Below are 27,392 nucleotides of genomic sequence, written 5' to 3'. Positions count from 1 at the left end.
AAATAACTGAGAAAAGAAGAGAAGTGAAAGGCTAAAGAGAAAGGTTATCATATACCCAACTGAATGCAGAATTCCAGAGAATAGCAAGGAAGATAAGAAAACCTTCTTAAATGAACAATGCAAAGAAATAGAAAAAAACAATAGAAAGGGAAAGACTAGAGATCTCTGCAAGAAAATTAGAGATACCAATGGAACATTTCATGCAAAGATGGGCAAGAGGAGAAGGGGGCAGCTGAGGATAAGATGGTTAGATAGCATCACTGACTTAATGTACATGAGTTTGAGTAAAATCTGGGAGATAGTGAAGAACTAGGAAGCCTGGTGTACTGCAGTTCATGGAGTTGCAAAAAGTCAGATATGATTTAGTGACTGAAGAACAATTGTGGGAATATATTTAAGAAACTTAGGGAAAGACCAAAGGGAAATTGACTCACTTGGTAGAAAACCATGTCAGTAATGTAACTGGGATGACCCACTTTACTAGCTTGGAGTACAAACATAATCACCACACTTTGATTTATTCAGTTTATTGCTTGAGCACTCACCTGCCCACAGTGACAGGAGGTTCCCCCTATTTCCCAAAACCTCCCCCAGCTACTCTCTTTGGGCAGGAATACTAGGAATTTAGTGCAAAGAAGACCAGTCCTGCTACAGGAAACCAGGGAGAGAGACAAAATGGAGAAGCGTGACCTGTACACTAATGCTGTGACTTGAGTCTCTGCCTCGTGAAGTTACCAGTAGTCCCGAACATTCTGATGGAGGAAATTTGTCCATGGTTGCTACGATGCTTGTATTGACTCATCATTCCTTCCCATCAGACCAATAGCATTCCTCTGAGCTCTGAGGACTCTCTTCTTTTAGATCACACTCATATGCTCAGCCCTTTCTCCCTAAGTTTTAGCACAGTGCACCCAGCCCCAGCTCCTAAGGTACTAGAATAAGTCTTCCCATGGAGCTGGGTTCTCTCCCCTTGCATGGGACCATATCTGTATATCCCAACAAGGGATCTCCCCACTGCACACAAAGTAGAAATGCAAATGTTGCTAAGTAGCAAACACACCCATTTAACATACCTACATCTACACACAAGCTTTCACTGGCAAGGACTGCCTATCTGCCTTAAATTTTTTAACTTAGAGGGTCTTTTAAATCTTTCTCTACAATGAAGCATATTCTCCAAGGCAGCGGTCCCCAACCTTTTTGGCACCAGGGACTGACTTTGTGGAAGAAGGTTTTTTCCCCAAGGACCGGGGGTTGGGAGGATGGTTTGGGGATGACTCAAACACATTAGACTTATTGTGCACTTTATTTCAAATCTAATGCTGCCATTGATCTAACAGGAGGTTCATGGCCCAGAGGTTGGGGACCCCTGCCCCAGGGGACTGTTCTTGGCTATACAGTAGAGTGGCACCTCATTCCCATGCTAATTTTTCACAAACGAAAATCTCCTCCAAGACTATGCCTATTGAATGAGGCCAAGTAATATTGTTCAGGGCTTGAATGCTCAGGACGGAGGGGAGAGTTAATCAGCCATTTGCAACTCTCCTAGCATCTGGTAATTTTACCCAGCATTAACTTGTTTTTGATTTGTAACACATGTAATTGCAAAAGATTAATATCCAAACGTTTCAATGAATGCCAATGGTCAAAAAAGAAAGTGTAGTAGAAAAATAGCTATTTCACACAAAGGAAATCTAAATGTCTAATAAGCCTTATTAGTTACCTTGAAAATACACATGAAAACTATGAGATCCATTTCACACCCACCAAGGATAAAAAAAAAAAAAGAAATTGGACAAAACCATGTGCTGATGGAATGTGGAGGAATGGAGATGCCAGTGGAAGAGCTAGTCACCTCATTTCCTTGGGAAGTCAGTGGTGATCACTGGCTACCGCACTGGTCAAACGGTCCCATGTGTGGGCAGGTCTGTGAGTCCTGGGGCGTTCATACAGAGCGTCTGCAGTAAGAGAGCCGCAAGGCCTTTCCAGGAGGACTGATGTGAGCAGCCCATTGCCTTGAAGGAGGCTTCATGCCGCCAACGCCAACAAATCTCAAAAACCTTCCCAGATCCCCTGCATCAGGGATACGAGCTCAGGAAGAAGGTAGTGCTTCCCCTCTGTGACCGGTATGGTCCGCAGCCTCATGCTGGTCCTAGTGAGCCTGCCCCGTCGGCAGTCACAGCCCTGGTCGTTTCTCCCAGGTCGAGTGAGGCACACTTGTGCAATGATACAGGTGTCTTCGGAGGCACGGGGACTTTCTCCTGGCTCCTGTGGACCACTTGCTGTGTGTTTGGGCATGGCTGCCATGTTGTAAGGACACTCCAGTGGTCCCCTGGGGTAGCACACGAGCCTTGGCCAAATCCTACTTCAGCGTCAGGAAGAACCAAGCTGGAGCCACCCAATGAGGTTTCCCCTGACCCTGAGAAACAGTGCGATGTCATAAATATTTACTGGTTTTAGCATCTGGGACTTCCCCGGTGACTCAGCTGGTAAAGCGTCTGCCTACAATGCGGGAGACCCGGGTTTGATCCCTGGGTTGGGAAAATCTCCTGGAGAAGGAAATGGCAACCCACTCCAGTATTCTTGCCTGGAAAATCCCATGGACCGAGAAGCCTGGTAGGCTACAGTCCATGGGGTCGCAAAGAGTCAGACACAACTGAATGACTTCACTTCACTTTTAGCATCTGGAACGATTTGTTTTGTGGCTGCAGATAATTGAGAACCTTGCCAAATGTGAGAGAACAATAATTTGCTGCAACTGCCAAGGACCTAGGATTTGGCACTTTCACTAAGATCCAGGTGTTTCCAATGGACACCCATGTGGTCTACAAGGAGGAGACGGATGGCCCACCCCGCTAAGAGAGAGGCAGTCACGCACACCAGCTTCTCAGCAGCAGCGTCTGTGCCCGGCAGCCTCAGCGGGGTGCCAGAGCAGCCGGTCTGCCAGGACGGAGGGGCAAAGACAGCCCTGCCCAGCGACGGGCACAACCTGAGCACCAAACGTGGTGGGGAGGGGAGCGCGGTGGACTCCCGAAGCTTCTGGGAGCCTAGAGCCTCCTGGTGAGTTCTGGTTCCGTTGAATTCAGAGTTTACTGTGTGGACTCCCGACGGTTCTGTGAGTCGGGAGCCTCCTGGTGAGTTCTGGTTCTGTTTAATTCTGAGTTTGCTGCATGGACTCTGGAAGGTTCTGTCTTATGGTTCCATTTAATTCTGAGTTTGCTCTGCAAACTCCAGAAGGTTCTGTGAGCCTGGAGCCTTCCAGTGAAGTTCTGGTTCCGTTTAATTCTGAGTTTGCTGCATGGACTCTAGAAGGTTCTGTCTTATGGTTCCATTTAATTCTGAGTTTGCTGTGCAAACTCCAGAAGGTTCTGTGAGCCTGGAGCCTTCCAGTGAAGTTCTGGTTCCGTTTAATTCTGAGTTTGCTGCATGGGCTCCAGAAGGCACTGTGAGTTCTGGTTCTGTTTAATTCTGAGTTTGCTGTGTGGACTCCTGACGGTTCTGTGAGTTTGGAGCCTCTGGGTGAGTTCTGGTTCCGTTTAATTCAGAGTTTGCTGCGTGGACTCCAGAAAACTATGCGAGCACTGGTTCCATTTAGTTCTGAGTTTGTTGCATGGGCTCTGGAAGGTTCTGTGTTATGGTTCCATTTAATTCTGAGTTTGCTGTGTGGACTCCAGAAGGTTCTGTGAACCTGGAGCCTTCTGGTGAACTTCTGGTTCCCTTTAATCAGAGTTTGCTGCGTGGGCTCTGGAAGGTTCCATGAGTTCTGGTTTCGTTTAATTCAGAGTTTGAAATCCTATTAAGAAGGCAATTGTATTCTAGCAGAACCGAGTGTATAGAACTAACACCAATAAGACGATCTGAAACTAACAGCATAGTACAGATGAATAAATACTACATAAATTCATCAAAGGATTTTGTTTAGGGGAAGAAAAAGGCTTGACCACTGCTTCCACTGTTTGTTTTTTCTGAAAATTATGGGTAATGCAAGAAAATTAGAAACAGGAATTTGAGGTGCAATCAATGGTAGAAAACAAAATTACGTTTCTGTTATTCATAGATGTCATCCTTATGACATAGAAAAACCAATAAAAGCAAATGAAACTTTGTTATATTAGAAAATGACCAGATAAAAGATATGTGCACATAGAAATATTCCAAATAACCAACTGGATGGTAAGTTTTTTCCTCAAAAAACTTTCTGTGTATGTATATATTTCTATGTATGTATGCTTGTCTATGCTTGGGTATATGTATCCAGAAATAACAGAAATACCATTTAAATAAAATGTCTTTCCCCACAATCACTTTTTACCCCTTAATTTTTCTTAAAGCATTTATTATATGATTATGAAAAAAAATTATAATCTCTGTTCTTCAAAACTGATGAGAGCAGGGTACTGATTTTTCACTGCTGCCTTTAGTGAACACAGTGAATAATTGTGGCAGTAGTATAGAAGGGGTGAGTGAAACCTGACAAATGAAAACAGATGTGTTCATCATTACCTTATTTGAATAATCTGAATATTGAAAAGATGCCAATCTAATATACTTAAAGCATAATTTATTCAAGCCCCAATGGATATGTAGTTTTGCAGACTAATAACCAAATTTGATACTAAGATTAGAAAAAAGCAGTAATAAGGAATTACTAAGAATGCAGTGGTGAGAGAGGGCTGAGCCTTGCCCTAGCAGGTTGCAAGGTAATGTTTTCATTTGTGCTAACATTAAGTAACTGCATCAATGAGACCTAATAAACAGCCCTAAATCTGATCTTGATAGTGGTGAGAGTGGGCGCTCTTGTCTTATTCCTGATATTAGAGGAAATGTTTTCAGTTTTTCTCTGTTGAGAATAATGTTTGCTGACAAATAATGTTTTTCATGTATGGCCTTTATAATGTTGAGGTGTGATCCTTCTATGCTTAATTTTTGGGGAGATTTTTTAAAAATCATAAATGGGTGTTGAATTTTGTTGAAAGCTTTCTTTGCATCTATTGAGATGATCATATGGTTTTTATCTTTTGATTTGTTAATATGGTGTATAGCATTGATTGATTTTGTGTATATTGAATCCTTGCATCCCAAGGATAAAGCCCACTTGATCATGGTGTATGATCCTTTTAATGTGTTATTGGTTTCTGTTTGCTAGAATTTTGTTGAGGATTTTTGCACTATGTTCATCAGTGATATTGGCCTGTAATTTTCTTCTTTTTGTGGCATCTTCATCTGGTTTCGATATCAGGGTGATGGTGACCTCATGGAGTAAGTTCAGGACTTTTCTTTCCTCTGCAATTTTCTGGAAGAGCTTGAGCAGTATAGGTGTTAGCTCTTCCCTAAACTTTCGGTAGGATTTGCCTGTGAAGCCATCTAGCCCTGGGCTTTTGCTTGTTGGAAGATTTTTTATTACAGTTTTGATTTTTTTTGCTTGGGATTGGTGTGTTCATATGTTCTATTTCTTACTGGCTTAGTTTTGGAAGGTTATAATTAGTCAAAATAAGAATTTGGCTAAAGAAAAAAGAAACATCACAGAATAACAAGGGTAGAATGACTTAGTCAATAAACTGAATTAGAAAAAATGGATATTAGTGAAAATATGTATAAAAAACTTCTGGATATGCTGAGACATTAAACACAGAAATGATTACCACATAAGAGAAGATAGATGAATGAATATTTAACTACTTGTGGGTTAGGAAAATGTACATTCAAAAAGGCAGAAACATTATATCAAAAATACATAAATGTTAAGCAACAAAGTAAACTGGTAGAAATGTTTTCAACAAATTTTAACAAGAAGTTACTATCCCCCATGTTTTAAAAAAGCTCTTGCAAATTAATAAAATAAGCATTCAGTTCAGTTGCTCAGTCATGTCCAACTTTGCGAACCCATGAACTGCAGCATGCCAGGCCTCCCTGTCCATCACCAACTCCCAGAGTCCACCCAAACCCATGTCCATTGAGTCAATGATGCCATCCAACCATCTCATCCTCTGTTATCCCCGTCTCCTCCTGTCCTCAATCTTTCCCAGCATTAGGGTCTTTTCAAATGAGTCAGCTCTTCGCATCAGGTGAACAAAGTATTGGAGTTTCAGCTTCAAAATCAGTCCTACCAATGAACACCCAGGACCGATCTCCTTTAGGATGGACTGATTGGATCTCCTTGCAGCCCAAGGGACTCTCAAGAGTCTTTTCCAACACCACAGTTCAAAAGCATCAATTCTTCAGTGCTCAGCTTTCTTTACAGTCCAACTCTCACATCCATATGTGACCACTAGAAAAGCCATAGCCTTGACTAGATGGACCTTTGTGGACAAAGTAATATCTCTGCTTTTTAATATGCTATCTAGGTTGGTCATAACTTTCCTTCCAAGGAGTAAGTGTCTTTTAATTTCATGGCTTCAATCACCATCTGCAGGGATTTTGGAGCCCAGAAAAATAAAGTCAGCCACTGTTTCCATTGTTTCCCCATCTATTTCCCATGAAGTGATGGGACCAGATGCCATGATCTTAGTTTTCTGAATGTTAAGCTTTAAGCCAGCTTTTTCACTCTCCTCTTTCACTTTCATCAAGAGGCTCTTTAGTTCTTCTTCACTTTCTGCCATAAGGGTGGTGTCATCTGCATATCTGAGGTTATTGATATTTCTCCCAGCAATCTTGATTCCAGCTTGTGCTTCCTCCAGCCCAGCGTTTCTCGTGATGTACTCTGCATAGAAGTTAAATAAGCAGGGTGACAATATACAGCCTTGATGTACCTCCTTTCCTATTTTGAACCAGTCTGTTGTTCCATGTCCAGTTCTGACTGTTGCTTCCTGACCTGCATACAGGTTTCTCAAGAGGCAGGTCAGGTGGCCTGATATTCCCATCTCTTTAAGAATTTGCCACAGTTTATTGTGATCCACACAGTCAAAAGCTTTGGTATAGTCAATAAAGCAGAAATAGATGTTCTTCTGGAACTTTCTTGCTTTTTCAATGATCCAGCGGAAGTTGGCAATTTGATCTCTTGTTCCTCTGCCTTTTCTAAAACCAGTTTGAACGTCTATAACCCGAATAACAATGTGGACCAATAGAAAAAATTTTCACACAGAAAAGAAATTCAACTATCCAATAAGTATATGAAAAATTGCTCTCAATGACATGTTACTTTTAATTTTCCAAGGAATAAATGATTTTTAGAATTATTAATACTCAGGGATGGTGTGGATGTGGAATGTGGGAAGCATAAGTAGCATGCTGTTTAACAACTGATTCTCTGGATTCATAATATAAGCATTATAGACATGGTATATTTTAAAGAAAACCTGTATCATTAATGTCTTCACCATTACTTCATTACCTCTTGAAAGGAAACAGGACAATAATTCCAGCACTGGTTTGTAGTATTTTTTAATTGCTATGTTGAAATAATCTCACCATACTGATATCAAGCTTTCAAAATAGGGTTACTAAGAGATACACAGTAACACATCATATATAGTATTTCCACCAAACAGATAGGAAAATTACAGATGAGTTCATATGATGTTATGGGAAAAAATATGTTGTTTATAAATTATAGAAAGTATGTATTTTGATTTTATAAAATCTGTGTGTATGAATAAAAGTGTTCATTTTAGGTATATTTAAATGCTTATATTTCATCTGGGCAGTACATTTATAGATAATCTGTATTATATTATTTCCACTATAATATTTTTCAGATTTTTCTACTTTTAACAGTTTCTGTTGGACAGTATTCTGCTTCATGTCTTCCAGGATTTAAAGGGAGAAAATAAAGATACAGAAAAAAAAAATAGGATATTATTCAAAAGATCAAGTCCTATGCAGTCTGTACATTGTAGCATAATTTCACACACCCTAAACAGTTTATAAATTTAAGTTAAATAGCATTCCATGTCCAGTGTAGGCTCTTAAATTTTTTCGAAACCATGCTTTAGGTTAAAAACAAATTTACCAAATTAGAAATGTCCTTGAACTGCCAAATTGAGGTTCTTGCATTAAACTGAATGGTGTCCAGTGCATCATTATTCCCCAAAATGATGCAGAGTGTTTTCTGAATTTGTATTTCTATAAACATTTTCCATATCGTTGTTTGTAGAGAATGTGGCAAGTTCTGTTTTGATTCACTAGTTCAGTCAGAAATGTTCAGAATTATTCCACATAATTCAGAGAACTTAAAAAAGTATATGTTTAACTCATAATACTCCAAATCTATTGCTTATGGTGGTAACTCAAGCATATTATGACAAGTTTTCCATAGCATTGTTGTTTAAAAATTGGGGCATATTGTTTCTTCACTATAATTTACCAATGTAAGAATTGATTTAGAATAATATTTTTGTCGTGCACCTAATATACAATTTTGTGATTGTTTGCCATGCAATTATATTTGCAAGCTGTAGTAGTAGAGGTATCAGTACTTTTATGTAAAGTATAACTTGAGCTATGTTTTTAAGTTTAAAACTGTCAACCTAAAAAAATACTCATAAATCAGTATGTGTTTGTGTGTGTCTATGTATCATGTATGTGCCCTTTCACATGACTAATTTTTACCAAATGGCATAACTCAGGTTTGTTTATTTTTAAAAATGGAAGAGGTTGAATTTAAGTTCTTTTTCAGAATGGTTAAATACTCCACTTCTCCGCAAGTAGATAAATTTATAGACCTCCTCTGATTATACTACTACTATATTGTCAAAATTGCTGCAAATACATGATCAGTTCAGTACCACTGACAACTAGTTAGTTCCTCTGATATTTAATAATAAATAGGAAGTTGTTAATAAGTATATTGCTGTACAACCTGTTCCTTGAGGAGGTCTTATTATGGTCAGATTTGTCCATTTTAGAATCACAAGTCAAAACCTTCTGTAGTTTTAAAAATAGCTCTTTCAGTAGAGTTGCTCTGCCCTCAAAATTCAAATTTAGTTGGCTAGTGCTCTCTTCTATAACGACACACTAACCAGAGTATTCTTGATCATTGTGTATCCCTCTTTAATTATCTCTGTTTGATCAATATATGTGTTATTTTCATGTTCTCTTCTACAGATTAGTATAGTGGAAAGATTTATTCAGGAAGAACCTATTCTGTTATTACATATTTATATGTTACCTCTAGATGTGTTTTCTATATTAACTCTGAAAAACAAGTGATGTAGGAGAATTGTGACAGATAAGACTTCTACAAAATGACAAATATGAGGGTGTGTCTCAAACAGATAAAATTAGGTAAGATCATTCTCCTCTAAAGCTTAACCCTTTGTTGTTAGACAAAGGCTCTACCTGCCTAAAAACTAAGTTAATTTTGTCAAAAGTCAATAGAATTTTTTCAAAAGTCAAGGTTGCTTATTTGGAACTAACTAACTAGAGTAATGTAGGCCAATCCCAATGCCAATCCCAATGGCCAGAGCTAATGGTTTCCTTGAAAGTTTAGCATTCCCACTGAAAATGAGATGTACCTAGGAGCTCTGTGGTTTGAATCCCCTAGTTAATTCCATATCAGTTATTATTTCATAGCAAATGTATAGCAGGGAAATCATGTGGTGACCACTAAATGTATGACCAAAAGTTAAATATGTTTTCAAGATTACAGATGACACAAGCCAAAATAAGCTGAAAAGGCAGAAAGTTCAACTGAGTACCAGTCATTTAAATCGAGTAACATCTATGGGTGAGAAGTTTTTTTTTTTGGTATTCATTTTCAAAGTCCTGGTAACAAAGAGACATCTGATTTACTAAATGTGAAGTCATCACATTTTATCTTATGTTGCCTTTTGAAGCAGCAGGCAGAATTGTTCCATTATTGTTTAATTCAGGTCTGAGATAAAGAAAAAGGTAGGGTATGAAGAGTCTAGGAAATGACCCACCTTCCATTTTTCATATTGTACCAGAATAGAATGCAGGCAAAATGAAGAAAGATTTGGAAAAAGAATGGGGCATTTGACCAAACAACTAGTTTGTATTTTAAGGAAAGGCAGGGAAGAAAAAGGATCAAAAGAAAGCGCTTTTTTTTTTAATGTAAAAAATACTTCATAGGTAAAAGAACAACCAAAGAGCACCAGGTTAGAGAATTAAAAAGTAAAACGATAAATTCAACTTGATAAATGACAAGTTTGAAGTGTCCACGGATCATTGAAGTAACAATGTGTAGAAGGTATTTGACAATTTGAGAGAGAAGCTTGGGTAGATTCTCAAGTACAAGACGTAAATGAGGGATGAATCCAGATAGTAGAGATGAATTGAAGTCTGTAATTTTATTAAGAGTGATAAGGTAAAGCTTATAAAAGAAGAGACATTATCCCAACCATCCCACTTCCAACAACTTACAGGCTCAGCCCTACATGTCCAAATTGACATATGCTATCTTTTTTTTTTTTTTTTTTAACAAAGCAAGTGTTCATCACGAGGGGAGTGGCTAGGTAAACTAAGATATATCAGTAAAATGAAATATTACATAACTATTGAAAAGCTGTAGTAATATGTAAAGATTAATAATATATAGTAAGTAAAAAACACATGATCCAGAATAGTTTACAAAGCATGCCATCCTTTGTGTAAAAACACATGGAAAAGTAGAATATGTATTTTAATAGATATTTATTTGACTATTAAAAAGCACAAAAACATTCAAAACTGATCAAGATGGTCATGTATGGTGGCAAGGAAAATAAGGACCAAGTGAAAGGGAATCTTGTCAGTATATACTGTGTGCTATTGTTTTGATTTTTGAATCGTGAGAATGTATTAACTATTCAAAACAAATAACAAAAGAAATTGTCTTAAACTCATTAAAACAGAGGACAGGCAGAGGGCAAGGGTATTTTTCTTGGATCAAAAAAAAAAAAAAAAGAATTTAAAATAAAGCGTGGAGGCAAGATGCATATCACACAAAGCTAAGAGAAAAGAAAATGAAATGTCAACAAGGTAGGTGGAGACTGTCAAGGAGAAAAAGGGGGCCAATATCTTTAAATGCTGCCAAAGGATGTAGATGAGACCTAAATAGACCAACGACAAGCACTTTCTTCCTATACTGTACAGGATAGCCAGTGTGGTGCACCGAAGTCTCTGTGTTGTTTTTAACAGATAAATGTATAAGATATGGAAAACTTCTTTAGAATTGTCACAGGCCTCTGATCTTCCCCCTTATATTTTAATTAAAATTACCCATTTTAAAGCTATAAAACCATAGAATAAAACTGATGATTTGAAAATTGTCCTCATAAATAACAACGTCTAGCATTCACTTTAAAATTTTTAAAATAAAGAACAGCTGTGTGTTTGGTTAAAGAAAAACTTTTAAATGGATTTTTCTTCTAAAAAGGGTGCAGTATTTTTAGGAATAAAAAAAAAATATTTGGGTGGAGTCTTGAGGTCTGAAAGTTGGAACAGTAATTTTATGATGGAATTTCCTGGCAAAGTGAATATTATGGTTTAATGGTGACCAAGACAGGAGAGAGGAATTATTGGAAAACCGGAAAAGCTTTGGATTTTTAAACGGGTAAACTAAGAAATGGGACTGAAAAGCTTCTTGATGAAAGTCAAAGAGGTGGTTGAAAAAGCTGGTTTAAAACTCAACATTCAAAAAACCAAGATCATGTCATCCAGCCTCATCACTTCATGGCAAATAGATGGAGATACAATTGAAACAGTGACAGATTTTATTTTCCTGGGCTCCAAAATCACTGCACATGGTGAGTCCAGCCATGAAATTAAAAGATGCTTGCTCCTTGGAAGAAAGCTATGACCAACCTAGTCAGCACATTAAAAGGTAGACATTGCTTTGCTAGCAAAGGTCCATCTAGTCAAAGGTACGGTTTTTCCATTAGTCGTGTATGGATGTGAGAGTTGGACCATAGAGAAAGCTGAGCACTTAAAAATTGATGCCTTTGAACTGTGGTATTGGAGAAGACTCTTGAGGTTCCTTGGACTGCAAGGAGATCAAACCAGTCAATCCTAAAGGAAGTCAGTCCTGAATATTCATTGGAAGGACTGAAGCTGAAGCTGAAACTCCAATACCTTGGCCTCCTTAAGCAAAGAACTGACTCATTTGAAAAGACCCTGATGCTGGGAAATATTGAACTCAGAAGGAGAATGGGACGACAGAAGATGATATGGATGGATGGCATCACTGACTCGATGGATATGAGTTTGACCAAGCTTTGGGAGTTAGTGCTGCTGGGAGAGCTGAGAGGAGCTACTCCATGTTCAAGGTCAGGAGGGGCGTCCATGAGAAGATACCCCTCATCCAAGGTAAGGAGTAGTGGCTGCGCTTTGCTGGAGCAGTCATAAAGAGATACCCCACGTCCAAGGTAAGAGAAACCCAAGTAAGACGGTAGGTGTTACAAGAGGGCATCAGAGGGCAGACACACTAAAACCATAGTCACAGAAAACTAGTCAATCTGATCACAGGACCACAGTCTTGTCTAACTCAGTGAAACTAAGCCATGCCATGAGGGGCCACCCAAGATGGAGGGGTCATGGTGGAGAGGTCTGACAGAATGTGGCCCACTGGAGAAGGGAATGGAAAACCACTTCAGTATTCTTGCCTTGAGAACCCCATGAACAGTATGAGAAGGCAAAATGATAGGATACTGAAAGAGGAACTCCCCAGGTTGGTAGGAGCCCAATATGCTACTGGAGATCAATGGAGAAATAACTCCAGAAAGAATGAATGGATGGAGTCAAAGCAAAAAAATACCCAGTTGTGGATGGGACTGGTGATAGAAGCAAGGTCCAAGGCTGTAAAGAGCAATATTGCATAGGAACCTGGAATGTTAGGTCCATAAATCAAGGCAAATTGGAAGTGGTCAAACAGGAGATGGCAAGAGTGAATGTTGACATTCTAGGAATTAGCGGACTAAAATGGACTGGAAAGGGTGAATTGAACACAGATGATCATGATATCTACTACTGTGGGCAGGAATCCCTTAGAAGAAATGGAGTAGCCATCATAGTCAACAAGAGTCTGAGATGCAGTACTTGGATGCAATCTCAAAAATGACAGAATGATCTCTATTCGTTTCCAAGGCAAACCATTCAATATCACGGTAATCCAAGCCTATGCCCCAACCACTAACACTGAAGAAGATGAAGTTGAATGGTTCCATGAAGACTTACAAGACCTTTTAGAACTAACACCCAAAAAAGATGTCCTTTTCATTATAGGGTACTGGAATGCAAAAGTAGGAAGTCAAGAAACACCTGGAGTAACAGGTAAATTTGGCCTTGGAGTACAGAATGAAGCAGGGCAAAGGCTTATAGAGTTTTGCCAAGAGAACTCACTGTTGATAACAAACACCCTCTTCCAACAACACAAGAGAAGACTGTACACATGGACATCACCAGATGGCCAACAGCGAAATCAGATTGATCATATTCTTTGCAGCCAAAGATGGAGAAGCTCTATACAGTCAGCGAAAACATAAGTGAGAGCTGACTGTGGCTCAGATCATGAACTCCTTATTGCTAAATTCAGACTTAAACTGAAGAAAGTAGGGATAACCACTAGACCATTCAGGTATGACCTAAATCAAATACCTTATGAATATACAGTAGAAGTGAGAAATAGATTTAAGGGACTAGCTCTGATAGACAGAGTGCCTGATGAACTATGGATAGAGGTTTGTGACACTGTACAGGAGACAGGGATCAAGAGCCTCCCAATGGAAAAGAAATGCAAAAAGGCAAAATGGTTGTCTGAGGAGGCCTTACAAATAGCTGTGAAAAGAAGACAAACAAAAAGCAAAGCAAAAAAGGAAAGATATTCCCATTTGAATGTAGAGTTCCAAAGAATAGCCAGGAGAGATAAGAAAGCCTTCCTCAGTGATCAATGCAAAGAAATAGAGGAAAACAACAGAATGGGAAAGAGTAGAGATCTCTTCAAGAAAATTAGAGATACCAAGGGAATATTTCATGGAAAAATGGGCTCAATAAAGGACAGAAATGGTATGGACCTAAGCAGAAGATATTAAGACGAGGTGGCAAGAATACACAGAAGAACTGTACAAAAAAGATCTTCATGACCCAGATAATCACAGTGGTGTGATCACTCACCTAGAGCCAGACATCCTCGAATTTGAAGTCATATGGGCCTTAGAAAGCATCACTATGAACAAAGCTAGTGGAGCTGATGGACTTGCAGTTGAGCTATTTCAAATCCTGAAAGATGATGCTGTGAAAGTGCTGCACTCAGTATGCCAGCAAATTTGGAAAACTCAGCAGTGACAGGACTGGAAAAGGTCAGTTTTCATTCCAATCCATAAGAAAGGCAATGCCAAAGAATGCTTAAACTGCCGCACAATTACCGTCATCTCACATGCTAGTAAGGTAATGCTCAAAATTCACCAAGCCAGGCTTTACCAATATGTGAACTGAGAACTTCCAGATGTTCAAGCTGGTTTTAGAAAAGGCAGAGGAACCAGAGATCAAATTGCCAATATCCACTGGATCATCGAAAAAGCAAGAGAGTTCCAGAAAGATATCTATTTCTGCTTTATTGACTATGCCAAAGCCTTAGACTGTGTGGATCACAATAAACTGTGGAAAAATCTGAAGGAGGTGGGAATACCAGACCACCTGACCTGCCTCTTGAGGAACCTGTATGCAGGTCAGGAAGCAACAGTTAGAACTGGATATGAAACAACAGACTGGTTCCACATAGGAAAAGGAGTACGTCAAGGCTGTGTATTGTCACCCTGCTTATTTAACTTCTATGCAGTGTACATCATGAGAAACACTGGGCTGGAGGAAGCACAAGCTGGAATCAAGATTGCCAGGAGAAATATCAATAACTTCAGATATGCAGATGATACCACCCTTATGGCAGAAAGTGAAGAAGAACTAAAAAGTCTCTTGATGAAAGTGAAAGAGGAGAGTGAAAAATTTGGCTTAAAGCTCAACATTCAGAAAACTAAGATCATGGCATCTGGTCCCATCACCTCATGGGAAATAGATGGGGAGACAGTGGAAACAGTGTCAGACTTTATTTTTCTGGGCTCCAAAATCCCTGCAGATGGTGACTGCAGCCATGAAATTAAAAGACACTTACTCCTGGGAAGGAAAGTTATGACCAACCTGGATAGCATATTAAAAAGCAGAGACATTACTTTGCCAACAAAGGTCCATCTGGTCATGGCTATGGTTTTTCTAGTGGTCATGTATGGATGTTCTAGTGGTCATGTATGGTTGTGAGAGTTGAACTGTGAAGAATCTGAGCACCAAAATACTGATTCTTTTGAACTATGGTGTTGGAGAAGACTCCTGAGAGTCCCTTGGACTGCAAGGAGATCCAACCAGTTCATCCTGAAGGAGATAAGTCCTGGGTGTTCATTGGAAGGACTGATGCTGATGCTGAATCTGAAACTCCAATACTTTGGCCACCTCATGCGAAGAGTTGACTCGTTGGAAAAGACCCTGATGCTGGGAGGGATTGGGGGCAGGAGAAGAAGGGGACGACAGAGGATGAGATGGCTGGATGGCATCACCGACTCGATGGGCATGAGTTTGAGTAAACCCTGCGTTTTGTGATGGACAGGGAAGCCTGGCATGCTGCGATTCATGGGCTCATAAAGAGCCAAACACGAACGAGCTACTGAACTGAAACTAAGAAAAGTGGGCAGTGAGTCAAGCTTGTTTTTCTTTTTTTCTGAAAAATTCTTGGAAAATGCAAGTTTCCAACAATTAAGATTATGATCCCTCAATTGAATCATCAATTTTGTTTTTGTAATGTTTTTTAAAAAACTTTCTTTATTTACAACTTTTTTGAAGTTTTCTTGTGGGCAGGGTTTCCTTTTGAAATCTCAAATCTCCTTCAATGCAAACATTCTTTACAGCATGTTTTGTAAGTGCTGAAGGCATTCACTAGCCAGAATAAAAATACTATGTAAAAGATTTTTTAATGAAATTTTCTGGACAATCGTCCTTTTATGCCAAATAGCTAGGACTATTCCAAACTTCACCTCCGAAGGCAGGGATTTAAGAAACCAGGAAAGTAGTTGCATAATACTTACATTTATATTATTAAATTGCATTTAATTTTATCTTTAAACTTAAGCTAAAATACTTATTTAGGTCCCTTGAACACTATATTTTCTGCATTTTAAAAAAAATGGCTTTTTAGGCCTTTTACCCACTTAGATCTTTGGGGTCTAAACTGTTTAGTAGAATTGGGTGAGGTTACAGAATCTCCATGGGCTTCCCTGGTGATTCAGTGGGAAAGAATCTGCCTGCCAGTTCAGGAGACACAGGTTCAGTGCATGAGTCAGGAAGATCCCCTGGAGAAGGAGATAGCAACCCACTCCAGTATTCTTGCCTGGAAAATTCCATGGACAGAGGGGCCTGGTGAGCTATATATAGTCCATGGGGATGCAAAAGAGGTGAACTTGACTTAGTAACTAAACAACCACCACAGCATAGAAGTCCCAGGTATATCCTTAATAATTCTGGTTTGCTATTTCTGCGCTTCTTGTACTGTCTTCTCTGTAGAATGATCATTTATTCAACAAGTAGGTAGGTAGATGTGCAATGAAGAGGGGAGGGAGCTGGTATAGATTTACAGAGAGAGAGAGAGATCTGAATAGTCAGTAGGAAAATGGATGATCTAAGGAAATGTAGTAGCATGAAGGGCCCAATTGAGTGTAGTGACAAACAGAAACCCTTATTCGATTTCCCTGCCTATCTCTGCACGTCATCTCTCAGTTGCACAGTGTCCTTGCATTTGTCCCAGGTGCCCTATAACTTACACTAGACTTCTTCCAGTGAAAGCCTCTAGTCCTCTTTCTATAACCTAAACTCAGATTTTATGATTCCTTGGTTATAAATTCTCCTAAAGAACAAATTAATGGATTAATTTGTTAATTAATCAGTTGTAAAACCAGTAGCTTTTACTGGTTGAACGATTTCCTTTTTCAAAGTAGCTGAGCACTGTTCACACTAGAGAAAAGAAAAAAAAAAAAAAAAATTCAACATTTGGAAGATTCAGGTATCATATGAGAGCCTGAGAGGGAGATACAATGTTTTGGAATAGGCATTAGTTCTCACCTGTGGGAAGTCATACTTAAGTCCAGACCTTCAGTCAGTTCAGCTCAGTCATGTCTGACTCTTTGCAACCCCATGGACTGCAGCATGCCAGGCCTCCCCATCTATCGCCAACTCCTGGAGTTTACTCAAACTCATGTCCATTGAGTTGGTGATGCCATCCAACCATCTCATCCTCTGTCATCCCATTCTTCTCGTGCCTTCAATCTTTCTCAGCATCAGGGTCTTTTCAAATGAGTCAGTTCTTCACATAAGGTGGCCAAAGTATTGGAGTTTCAGTTTCAGCATCAGTCCTTCCAGTGAATATTCAGAACTGATTTCCTTTAGGATGGACTGATTGGATCTCCTTGCAGTCCAAGGGACTCTAAAGAGTCTTCTCCAACACCACAGTAAAAAAGCATCAATTCTTTGGTGCTCAGCTTTCTTTATAGTCCAACTCTCACATCCTTGGGATGATATTAAAGCATCATCTGGTAGGTCTTCAGCTTCCAGAAAACAGACACATTTTTTTCTTTTTCTACCCTCTAAATACAGTTCAACCCTGGACAATACATTGGGTTGGCCAATAAGTTCAGTCTCATTTTTCTGCAACATCTTACAGTAAGTCTGAATGAACTTTTTGGCCAATCCAATTTATAAAACAAACATTAAGAGTCTTTAATAATATCAATAACCAAAAAAAAAAAAAAAAAGACTCCTAGAGAAGAAGAAAGCCATAATAAATCATGGGCTTACCCCATGCATGTCAGCAATAATTATGTTGGAAACTCAGACTTTCGCCCCTTTTGGATAGTTACAACCCCCCACCAAAGTGATATCAGTTGAGACCACATGGCCTAGAATCCCATACCTCCGTGAAAATAAGGAGCCATCCAATCCCTCCTCATTTCCGCAGTGGAGAGGTGTCAGAGCATTTATAGTGGAAATTCATGACTTTCATCCTGCTGCAATGAGTTTCCTTTCCCCACTACCTGCTCTATGTTAGTGGAAGTAAAATGGGAGACTATAATCAGGCATTCCAACCCCTCCCATCCAGGATATCAGTGAAGGCCTAGTGGAGAGCCAAAACTCCTACCACACCCAGAAGTAATAAGGAGTACTGCCTGCCTTGGGTGTAGTACAAAGAAAGGCAAGCAGTGAACCTGAATTTCTATCTAAGCCTAATGGTGATGAGGTGACTCTCTCATTCCCTTGCTCAAGAAGTGCCAGAGGAAGTCAGCTAAAAGAGATTTAAATAAAATGTAGGCTTTCAAAATATAATAACTAAAATGTCAAAGATTCAATTGAAAGTGACTCATCATATCAAGAATCTAGAAGGTATCAAATTAGATTAAAAAGACAATGAATATATTCCAACCCAGGGATGATACTCAAGAACCTAGAAGGTATCAAATGAGATTAAAAAAAAAAGAAAAGAATAGATTCCAAAACAGATGATAGACTTTAGAATTACTTGACAAAGTTGTCATCATAAAAATGCTTCAGTAAGCAATTACAAACAAAAAAAACAATGAAAATATACCAACAGCAAATTATCAGAAAGTCTTGGCCAACAATAAAAGATATAAAGGAGAATCTGGTGGAAATTTTGAAACTAAAAAATATAATGGAAATAAAAACTTAGTGATGAACTCAACAATAGGATGGAAGAGACAGAGTGAAGAATCACTGAACTTAGGGATAGGACAATACCAGTGACTCAGTCTGAACAGAGAGCAAGAAAATTGAAATTTTAAAATAAATAGAGCCTCAGGACCTGCAGAACTATAGCAAAATGTCTTAACACTCATATCATCAGATTTCCAGAAGGAGAGGAAAAAGAGTTCCCATATATCCCCTGTCTCCACACATGCATAACACCCCCCACCCCCCACCATATAGACATCCTTGAGAATATTCCTTGTGTGCTTGAGAAGAAAGTGTATTTTGTTGCTGTTGGATGACATGCCGTCAATGAGTTTCTTAGTTCCACTTGGTCTAAAGTGTTTCAAATCTAATATTTCCTTATTAATTTTCTTCTGGATGATCTACCCATTATTGAAAGTGGGGTATTGAACTCTCTCCTACTATTATTGTGTTGTTAGCTATTTCTTCCTTCAGATCTGGAAGTGTTCAAAATGCTGAGTTGGTCCAAAGTAGGGTATATGTGTATTTACAATTACTATATCTTCTTAATTAATTTACCCAGTTATATTATGATGGTCATTTTTGTCTCTTGTTATCATTTTTGGCTTCAAGTCCGTTTCATCTGATCCAAGTGTAGCTATCTCTGATCTCTTTTCCTTCTACTTCCACAAAATATCTTTTGCTATCTTTTCGTTTTGAGTCTATGTGTGTCCTGAAAGTTAAAGTGAGCTAATTTCTTATAGGGTGCATATAGTTGAGACTTTTTTTTCTTTTAATCTATCCAACCATTATATATCTTTTGACTGGAAAATGTAGTCCATTAACATTAAATAATTATTGACATGTAAGGACTTATCAGTACTGTTTTCTTGATATTTTGTACTTCCATTTTTGTTTTCTTCCTTTCTTGCTGTTTTCCTTTATAAATTGGTGCTTTTCCATAGTGATATCCTTTGATTCCATTCTGCTTTTCCTTTCATGTATCTATTGTAGATTTTTGCTTTGTGATTCCCATGAGACTACATAAAATTTCTTAGGCATGTAACATCTACTTTACACTGATGACAACTTCTATCACATATAAAAACTCTATCCTTTTATTCCCCTCTTTTATAATTTTAATGTCACTAGTTATACCTTTTAATATTGTGTATCCATTAGCACACTGTTGAAGCTCTTTTTAATACATTTTTTAACTTTTCCACTAGGATAAGAAATTAACACATCACCATATTATACTACTAATGTATTCTGCGATTATTCTTGTTTTTTTTTGTTCCACGGTGTTGCTAAAACTTCCTAAGTAAACTCTAGAGGTCTCCTAGCACTGATTTTGTTCATGGATAGCTGTTCAATCATTGCTCTTTGTGGTTAGATGGGGGGACTGGGTTTTCCTACTTCAGCATTTTCCCACAATCTGGGAGTTTCTATTTGTCATATCTTCAAGCTCAGATTCTGTCTTCAGACATGTCTGGCCTGCTAATAAGCCCATCAAAGGCAGCCTCCAGTTCTGTTACAGTGTTTTCTTATCTCTAGCATTTCTTTTTGACTTTGACTTTTCTCTTAGAATTGTCATTTGTTTATATTGTCTGCCTGTTCTTGAATGTTGTCTGCTTTTTAAATTAAAGCCTTTAGTATATCAATCATAGTTTTAAAAAGTTTCTGGTCTGATATTTCCAACATTTCTGCCATATCTGACTTTGGTCCCAATGCTCATTCAGTCTCTCCAGATTTTGTATTTTGCCTTTTAGTATGCCTTGTAATTTTTAATTGAAAAGTGGACATGATATACTGGGTAAAATAAACTGCAGTGAATAGGCCTTTAATAATGTAATGTAATGGTGGGTGGGGAAGTGTGCCTTTACTCTATGATTAGGTATCAGTCTTTTTATAAGACTGTACTCCTGGACTATCTGTTTCACTAGTGCCTTTCAGTTATTATTTTTTTAATTCCCTCTTTACATGGCACAGTATGGCCAGGAGGAGGCTGAAGGTATTTCCCCAATGTGGAAAACTAAAGAAAGCTGAATCCGATTTCCCTTCCCTTCTGTTTAGGTAAGCTCAGATGAAACGCCAGTAGTGTCTGGTGAAACAGTTTCTCCTGAAAGTGGCTTTGTTAAGAAGAACCAAATGCTCTGGTATATTTAGAAATGGTTTCTTTTCCTCTGCCCTTCTGGAAGCTTAAGAGGGTTTTTCTCTGAGATTTACTAGGACTATCAGAGGTCTTGGAGGCAACATCACAGGTGTGTGGAGTTCCCCCATGACTGGGTCTCCCTGAAGTTTTTGACTCTCAGATTTGTCCACAATGAGCCTCCAGGAAATTGTCAGTTATACTGTTGGTTGTCCTGCAATGGCACTGGCTCCCAGACAGGGTTCTGCTTGAGCTTCTGTTTCTCTAAATTGTGATTTTCTGTATTTTCTTTCAGTCTCTCCAATCTGAGGGGATGAAACTTGCCCTGTAACCTCACTTTTCTGATAAATTTCTAAGTTATTGATTTTCACTTTGTTCCGATTCATTAGGACAGAGTGGTGACTTTTAAATTCCTTACAGAATGTATGGAACCTGGAGTGCTAACTGGTGTTTTTTTTAACAAAGGTGCAAAAGCCTTCAACAGAAGCAAGATAGATTTTTCAACAAAGGGTGCTGAGGCAACTGAACAGTCATTGTCAATAAGTGAACCATAACCTAAGTCTCACACCTAACATTAAAAAAAAAAAGAAAGAAAATGGTTCACAGAATTTATTTAAAATTATAAAATTTTAGAAAACAACATGGTGGAAAATTTTCAGAGTCTAGGAACAGGTAAAGAGTTTTTTGACCTAATAGAAAAATCACAACCACATAAACAAAAAATAAACTAGTTAGACTATAAAATGAAAACTTTTCTTTGTGAAAGATATTTTAAAAGGATGAAAAGGCAAGTTACAGACAAGGAGAAAATTTTTGCAAATCACCTATTTGACAAAAGACTAATATCTAGAATATTTAGTGAACTCTCAAAATTCAATATAAAAATTCTATTAGAAAATAGGATAAACAGAAAAAAAGAATATATTGATGACAAGTAAACACATAAAAAGATATTCAGCATCATAAGCAATTAAGGAAATGCAAATTAAACCACAACAAGATATTGCTATAAACCCTGAGGTTTATAGCTAAAACAAAAAAAATAGCGATAATACCAAATGCTGGAGAGAATGTGGAGAAACCAGATTGCTCACACACTGCTGCTTAGAGTAAACAATGGTGCAATCACAGTAAAAAATATTTTGGACTTTTCTTTAAAAAACAAACAAACAAACAAACCTGTGACTACTATGTGGCCCAGCAATTACACTTCTGGAAATTTATGCCCTGCAAAATGAAAACCTATGTTCACTCAGAAATATATATATATATATATATATATATATATATATATATATATATATGTATATGTATATATATATATGTATATGTATATATATATAGACATATTTATTGTAATGTTATTTGTAATAACCCCAAACTGGACACAATCTTGATATCCTTCATCAGCTGAATGGTTAAATTAACTGTGCTACCTCCATACCAAAAAATATTACTCAGCAATGAAAAAGAACAAACTATTGATACATATAGAATGACTCTTCACAGAACTATTCTGAATGAAAAAACCCAGCCCCATGATTCCACGTATGTAATATTTTTGAAATCACAGAATCAAAGAAATGGAAAAGATTAGTGATTTTAGGGTCCCAGGATGGTATGGATGGAAAGTAAGTGTGGGGATGGCTATAAAAGGGGAATTTGAGGGATACTTGTGTTGATGGAAACCTCTATGTCTTTACTAAATCAGTATCACTATTCTGGTTATCATGTTGTACTATAGGTTTGTAAGACATTACCGTTGGAGAAATCTGGTTAAGAAGTATATGTGATCTTGTTACATGATTTCTGACAGGTTCATATGAATCTATAGTCATCTCAAAATAGTTTATTTAAAAAAAGAAGAGAGGGGAGCATACTAAAAAAATAAAAATAAAAGCAAGACAAAACAAACAACAGGGCGGAAAAGATTTCCTAAGAGAGTTCATTGTGGAAGATAGTAAACCACTTCATCAATTGCAATCTGACTCTGATTTCTACATACAGATCATGTAGAATTTAGAAATCCCTGGCAAGCCTGAGATACTTTCCTTTTAGGACCGTGCAACCTCACCCTGTGATAGCACTCCTGGAGTTCGTCTCTGAACAGGTCAACAGTTTTTCTGGATTCAAATTTTGACATGTCCTTTTAGGACGATGAGCAAGCTACTTGGGCTTCCTACTATTCCAGCAACCAACTTGTAAAACCGTCAGCAACATGCCCAGATCTCCTGAGAGCATGCCCTTGTCAGCCTTCCAAGTTTATTGATATTTACATTTATGATACAAGTTTTTTGAGAGCCTCTTTTTCTGCTGCCTGGTGTTTGCTTTCACAGGAGAAAGGCCAGACAATTGAGAGGAAAGCAGGCAGCACTCATGCTGGATTTATTGGCATAGCACGCTGAAGAGCAAGCAAACCACCAAACAGAGGATATTGATAAGGAGACTAAATTCATTTGAAATCACTAAGACTCAGTTAGGGGCATATTGTATTAAGTGAAATGCCATTACTGAAGGGCCCAGGGAAAAACTGTATGCCAAGTCATGAGAGCTTTTCAGCTCACTGGATGGCTGCCATTGCACCCACGCACTACATTTGATGGTTTGAAAGTAGAGATAATTTCTGCATAGATCATAAAGGGACTTGAAAATAGCTCAGTTCCTAGGAGCACAAGCAAGAGCTGAATTGTCTGCGAGTGAGAGCATTCAAGAAAGAATCCCTCTGCAGTTAAAAAAAGAAAAAGAAAAGAAAAAATATACCAAGTGGATATGAATCCTCACTTTTCATAAAGGCTTCTTTTCATTGTAATGGTGGTATGTTAGCGTATTTTAAAAACTCCACACTGAGGACCATCATTTGTGTCTGTAATGGCTTTTCTGCAAAGCATCTTACTCTTTCTAGAGAATATGGCAATGGAACTGAGATTTATTTAATACAGTTTAACCATTTTTAGTTAGAACGTTCTCCCAGCTGAAATAAGTTCCCCAGTCAGGTCGTAAGAGCAGCTTAGGGTCTTGTCTTGCTGCAAGAACGAGTTTGCTGCCGGCCAGGAATCACAGAGAAGATTCAGAAAATCTGTTTTCTTCTAAACAGCTTCCTAGCACTTCCTAGAAGGTTGTTTGAGGTTTCCTTGCTTGATGTCTCTCACACTGCCCTTGCACTGTTAATCCTGGGGAGCAAGGACATACTGTAAACACGAGTCCATTTCAGTGATGTGTATAAATCTTGTTCAGGTTATTCAGACTAAGGCAGCCCCTTATCTAACAAGCACCAGAGCAGACTTTTGAAAACACTTTTCACCTGTGACAGTAACAGCCCAGTTTTGTCCTCGCCAACAATGGAATAAATGCAATATCTCATGTCAGCTAACTCCATGTCTTATTTATGCCAAATTCTTCTGGGTTCAGCACTTTAAGACTGGCTTTGCATTAGTATTTTATTCCAGGACAGACTGCTAGAATAGCATTGCCCTGAAAAGAAAGGAGAGATTTTTCTTTTAAGTAAAATTCTATAATGACCAAAGTAGACAGATTAATCTTTACTGTGCTATTTTACCTTAACTACACTGTATGTTAATCTGGAGAAATCATGCTTTGAAGCTATGATAATAAGTATGTTGAAAACTACCAGAATTATGCCAGAACAGTATGAAATGATTCAGGTAGTCAACAAACAGGAATAATTGCTGGTTGGAGAAATATCAAGGGTTATTCACTGCCCACTCAGTGTTTCTGCCTAAAAATAAGCTTCTTTACACATTCAGTTCAGTTCATTTGCTCAGTCATGTCCGACTCTTTGCAACCCCATGAATCGCAGCACACCAGGCCTCCCTGTCCATCACCAACTCCTGGAGTCCACCCAAACCCATGTCCATCGAGTCGGTGATGCCATCCAACCATCTCATCCTCTGTTATCCCATTCTCCTCCTGCCCTCAATCTTTCCCAGCTTCAGGGTCTTTTCAAATGAGTCAGCTCTTTGCATCAGGTGGACAAAATACTGGAGTTTCAGCTTCAAGATCGGTCCTACCAATGAACACCCAGGACTGATCTCCTTTAGGATGGACTGGTTGGATCTCCTTGCAGTCCAAGGGACTCTCAAGAGTCTTCTCCCAACACCACAGTTCAAAAGCATTAATTCTTCTGCACTCAGCTTTCTTTATAGTCCAACTCTCACACCCATACATGACCACTGGGGAAACCATAGCTTTGGCAAGACGGACCATTGTTGACAAAGTAATGTCTTTGCTTTTTAATATGCCGTCTAGGTTGGTCATAACTTTCCTTCCAAGGAGTAAGTATGTGCATGCTAATGCGGAGTCCTAGTAGAATTATGGAGACATTAGAATTATGGAGACATTTCCTTCTCTGTGGTCACAAATGTACATGGCTAGTCTTTTGGCAACAGGATCATATATATATATATATATTGATACCTCTGAAGCACCAAAAAGGACTTTATTCTACTGAACTGCCTATTTCAAAATAGATTACAATTTTCAAATGTTTGTGAAACCATCAGAGACCTGATTTTGCAAGTAGGTGTTTCAGTATATCAAATTAATAGCAAATATATCAATTTCAAAATAAGTACACAGTCATTAATTGTGAAACTTTATTTTGAGGAAGAAGGCAAAAGTTTCGGAGAGAGAGAGAAAAGCCTGGAATGACTTCTACTTATTCCTCTAATTTATGCTCTACATAATATCTAAGTGATCTTTTCGTCATTGAGATTTGATCATATTACTCTCTTGGCAGAATTCTTCAACTGCTGCACACTTCCTTCAGGATTAAAGCTAATCTCCTTTGAGTAGTAACCTTGTATACCCATTAGGGTCTGATTTCTGTCTAATTCTGCCTATTAAGGTCTGATTTCTGTTTAACCCTGTAGTCTCTTTCCCAGATGTTTCCCTAGATGATCCAGCAACACTGAAGTAACAGTCTAGATGTGTCATGTCTTCTTTGGCCTTTGTGTTTCTGCATTTGTCTAGAAGGCCTTCCCATTATTCAGTGAGAAAGCTGTTTATTCTTTTAAGGCTGGGTGTAAATGTGGTCCCATTCTGGAAGCCTTCCCTAATGTCACCAGCAGACTTTCCTTCATCTATGATGTAACCCTCCTGCATTTTGTGCATGTACATATTATGTAATTACAAATACTTGTTGATGTATCTGTTTGCCAACTAGAATATAAACTTCCTGAGGGAAGGAGCCATGTATTTTCATCTTTGTTTCTCTGGTACTTAGTACAGTGTCTGGTATATGCAAGTTTTCAAAAATTTTTTTTTGAATGTATGAATGAATAAATGAATCAATTAATGACTAGCTGTAGAGAGAATAAATTTATAGCTTTAAGCACAAAGCAGTGAAATAAAAATAGAGATGAAGAGAAAAGAAGGCAAGTGTCTAATTTCCTCATTTAGCAATTTGCGGTGTAGTTTAGGGAGGCTTAAAGCTCATTCCCAGAGCTGCTAGCGTGATACTCTTCCTCAACACTGTGACCCACTTAAATTTTCTCAGAGGTACAATGGTATCATTGTCCTCTTCATCCTCATCATCATGAATACATCACATTACACTCTTCTTTAGTTCAGACTCTGCCCACTCACTAAGACAAAGTAAAGGAAACATTTACACAAGTTCATGGCTCAAAGAAAATCATTTTCCCCCTGTTTGCAAGGAGAATCAGCTTGCAGAAGCAAAAAAAAAATGAGTCTTTTGGCAGAGCCAATGAAATCTGCATGTCCAGATACATGCTTTTGTCAGCCTTTAAAATAAACAAAGTACTATTTCAACGTGATGGCTTAATGTTTTGCGTTCCTTAGACTACATCCTGTGAAGGGAACTATGTCTGACCTAGGCAGTGTGATCTACAGCAACATGATCAGAAGCTATTAGTGCTTCCTAATGCCCTTTTGGCATGCTCATAGTTAGATTATTCATGGTCTTCATTTTGAAAGAGGATTTATTTAAATATTTGCTTAATGGCTGGACCCGGAGACATAGTTTTCACACCTACCTCACAGTAATGTTGGTAGAAAAGAAAGAATTAGTTGCTCAGTAGTGTCTGACTCTTTGCAACCCCATAGACTGTAGCCCACCAGGCATCTCTGTCCATGGAATTCTCCAGGCAAGAATAGTGGAAGTGCCATTTCCTTCTCAAACAGATCTTCCTGACCCAGGGATCAAACCTGGGTCTCCGGCATTGCAGGCAGACTCTTTAGAAATGTAAAAATGAAAATTGATATAGGGTTTGATTTCTTTCTTAGAACAATTTGTGTTAAAATTTTCAATGTTGAAGATCATGACTGAGCAAAATCATATTAACAGTTGGAGTGCCCAGAGAGTAAAGCATGCTGGATATGCAGATTTTCTGTTGCTGTGTTTCCAGTCAGTTCAGTCACTCAGTCATGTCCCAGTCTTTGAGACCGCATGGACTGCAGAATGCCAGACTTCCCTGCTCTCTCATATTTCCAAGAGAGCAGTGATTAGCAGAGCAGACCTGGGAATTAATTGCTTGGGCTCAAAAATGGGCCCTGCCACTTCTTTTCTGTGTGAGCTTGGAAACTGTATTAACTTCTCTGTAACTTCAGAGTCTTCATTGAAAAAATA

The sequence above is a fragment of the Muntiacus reevesi genome, chromosome 3 (genome assembly GCF_963930625.1).
Source record: "Muntiacus reevesi chromosome 3, mMunRee1.1, whole genome shotgun sequence".
NCBI lineage: Eukaryota > Metazoa > Chordata > Mammalia > Artiodactyla > Cervidae > Muntiacus > Muntiacus reevesi.
This window is presented reverse-complemented; position numbering follows the sequence as displayed.